The sequence below is a fragment of the Neofelis nebulosa genome, chromosome 7 (assembly GCF_028018385.1).
Source record: "Neofelis nebulosa isolate mNeoNeb1 chromosome 7, mNeoNeb1.pri, whole genome shotgun sequence".
NCBI lineage: Eukaryota > Metazoa > Chordata > Mammalia > Carnivora > Felidae > Neofelis > Neofelis nebulosa.
Window position 1 is genome coordinate 41,629,761 of NC_080788.1, and position 3,818 is coordinate 41,633,578.

Consider the following 3,818-nt stretch of genomic DNA (forward strand, 5'->3'; position numbering starts at 1 on the left):
GTCTCCTGCAGGATACAATTAACTGTAACTGGGGGAGGACTTTTTGAGGAAGAAGAGAGATTGCTCTAAAAGCCACATTGCATTCATAATCCATTTGGTATTCCTTGTGCATTAATACAATGGCAGAAAACAAGCCAGTGAACTAACAGCTGAAACTCCTCACTGATGCATCGTCACTGGAAATGCTATTTTTTTAAAGCTGCTGGTGGGTACTGAGTATTTGTTATGTTATTCCTTATATATTTTTCGTATATATGGAATATTTTACAAACAATTAAAAAAAATTTTTAATGTTTATTTTTGAGAGAGAGAGACAGTGTGAGCGGGGGAGGGGTAGAGAGAGAGGGAGACACAGAATCCAGAGCAGGCTCCAGGCTCTGAGCTGTCAGCACAGAGCCTAACGCAGGGCTCGAACCCATGAACTGTGAGATCATGTCCTGAGCCAAAGTTGGACCCTCAACCGACAGGGCCACCCAGGCGCCCCATACAAATATTTTTTTTAATTTTTTTTTTTTAATGTTCATTTATTTTTGAGACAGAGACAGAACATGAACGGGGGAGGGGCAGAGAGAGAGGGGGACACAGAATCGGAAGCAGGCTCCAGGCCCTGAGCCATCAGCCCAGAGCCCGACGCCGGGCTGGAACTCACGGACCGCGAGATCATGACCTGAGCAGAAGCTGGACGCTTAACCGACTGAGCCACCCAGGTGCCCCCAAATGTTTTTTTTTAAACCCACTGGATTTAGCCTGGACCAGAAGTTGTCCCTTAATCAGGTTAGAATGCCTGTATGGTAGAGGCAAACTCAGACTCTGTGTGAACTTATTTAGGACAGATGTACTTGGGGAAGGGGTAGCAGTTTGCTATGTGGGCTATAAGGTTCTCTCTGTGTACTATTATTGTCACACAGACCTTTGCCCCTCACAAAGGAGGTGGTTCAGAGCACAGACCCTGGTGCCAACATGCCACCTTGTTCTAATTCTAGACTTAGCCACTTGGGTAGCTGTGTGACCTTGGGCAAGTTACTGAACCTCTCTGTACCTTAATATCCTCATCTGTAAAGTGAGGTATTTGATAGGGCTGTTAAGAGGATTAAGAGAGAATGCTTGTAAGTACTGAGCACAATGCCTGGAACATAGTAAATGCTTCATTTTAGTGTATGTTAAGTAAAAATAGATGAGAGGGCGCTTTGGTACCCAGTTGCTTGATGGAGACTCGGACAGTTTTCCTTCCCGGCTGGGTGCAATTACCTGGGGAGCACTAGATGGCAGCAAAGCATGATTCCTTAGTGCTGGCTTTCAGGTTTCCGGCCAGCCTGCCAGGAACAAGACAGAGAGCACTGATTACTTAGTGTCAGCTGTCCAGGGTATTCTCAGCACCTGCCCAGGGACCTGCAGAGGGACCCTCCAGGGCACCCTCGCCACCACTCTTACCCGGCTGCGCTAAATGCCAGACCACACTGAGCGCATTGCCTTTGTTCTGACTGAGGTGATTATCACAGAAGACTTTCTTAGATGTGGAATTACTTTGCTAAAGGTTATGAATAATTTTGAGGCTTTTTATATATATTGCTGAATTGCCCTCGGAAAAAATTGTGCTGCTTGACATCCTACCAAGAATGGGGGTTTGTGAGGGGCACCTGGGTGGCTCAGTCCGTTGGGCGTCTGATTTTGGCTCAGGTCATGATCTCATGGCTTGTGAGTTCAAACCCCACGTTGGGCTCTGTGCTGACAGCTCAGAGCCTGGAGCCCGCTTCAGATTCTGTGTCTCCCTCTCTCTCTGCCCCTCCCCAGCTAGCACTCTGTGTCTCTCTCTCAAAAATAAATAAACGTTAAAAAAATTTTTTTTTAAAAGCATGGGGGTTTGTGTTTCTGCCCCACACTACTACAGGGTATTGTTATTTTGTTTTTGGGAGGCAGGTATTGTTATTTTTAAAAAATCCCTGCCCTAGATGGAAGATTTTTAAATGCAATCTTTTTTTTATTCACATTTATTTGATAAGATTAAACATTGGAAAATAGTTTTCTATTGCGATTTTAAAACATCACCTGTTGATATCCTTTGCCCACTTTTCTATTGAGATGTTCACTTAAAAAAAAAACTATACAGTAGGAGTTTTGGTTGCATAGGCATGTTTAATTAATGTCTACTAACTAATGTAAACTAAATTAACATGTTAATAAATAACATGAATTATTTATCCAGTTTTAAAAATTTATTTTATTTTTAATGTTTATTTATTTTTGAGAGAGAGACAGAACAGGGGAGGGGCAGAGAGAGAGGAAGACACAGAATCCGAAGCAGGCTCCAAGCTCTGAGCTGTCAGCACAGCGCCCAACGCAGGGCTTGAACCCATGAACTGTGAGATCACTACCTGAGCCGAAGTCAGATGCTTAACCAACTGAGCCACCCAGGTGCTCCTATTTAGTTTTTGAATGAATAATACCTTCAGGTGGTTTAAACATCAAAAAGCATAGTATAGGGACACCTGGGTGGCTCAATCAGTTAAGCGTCTGACTTCAGTTCAGGTCATGATCTCTTGGTTTGTGAGTTCGAGCCCTGCATAGGGCTCTGCGTTGATGGTGAGGAGCCTGCCTGGGATTCTCTCTCTCTCTCTCTCTCTCTCTCTCTCTCTCTCTCTCTCTCTCTCTCTCTCTCTCTTTCTCTGCCTGTCCTTCACTCTCTCTCTCTCAAAATAAATAAATAAACAAAAATATTTTTTTAAAAGCATAGTATAAGGCGTATGGTGAAAAGATTCCTTCCCATCCCGTTCCACCCAGTTTTCACCCTTCTCCAACAGGTTTCATGATTAATAATTTCTTACTGCTCCAGAGAGTTTTTATGCCTGTAAAAGCCAATACAAATATATATATCCTTGTTGGCACAACTTTTTGCATACATTGTGCCAGACCACACTGTTCTATGCCTTGCTTTATTTTTTTTTCTATTTAACAATATATCTTTGAGATATTCCTATATCAAATCTACAAAGAACTTACCCATCATTATTTACAGTGTTATAGTGTTTCATTTTATTTTAAATTTTTTTTAATGTATATTTATTTTTGAGACAGAGAGAGACAGAGCATGAACGGGGGAGGGTCAGAGAGAGAGGGAGACACAGAATCTGAAACAGGCTCCAGGCTCTGAGCTGTCAGCACAGAGCCCGACGCGGGGTTCAAACTCACGGACCGTGAGATCATGACCTGAGCCGAAGTCAGCCGCTTAACCGACTGAGCCACCCAGGCGCCCCTATGTTTCATTTTAAACAAGGCTCCTGTTGGTAGTCATTTAGATTGATTCCATTATTTTGCTATTACTAACCAGGCTACAATGAGCAAGCATACCTCATATCATACATTTACAAGTGGATCTCTAGGATAAATTTTTGAAAACGGGATTGTTGGGTAAAGTATCTATGCATTTACATTATACAGCTACTGATGGATTGCCCCTTGTAGTGATTGTGCCAATATACACTTGTACCATCAATGGATGAAAGTGCCCATTTCACTGCAGCCAAATAAGGCATTATCAAACTTTTAGATTTTTGTTAAACTAATACGTGAAAAATTTTATCTCAGTGGAATTTTAGTATTTTTCCCATCATGAATGAGGTTAACATCATTTTTACATAAGTGAGAGGCATTTATATTTTCTTTTTTTAATGTTTATTTATTTATATTTTGAGAGAGAAAGAAAGAGAGAGGGTGGGGGAGAGAGAGAGAGGGAGACAAAGAATCCCAAGCAGGATCTGAGACGTCAGCATGGAGCCTGACTCAGGGCTTGATCCCACAAACATGAGATCATGACCTGAGCC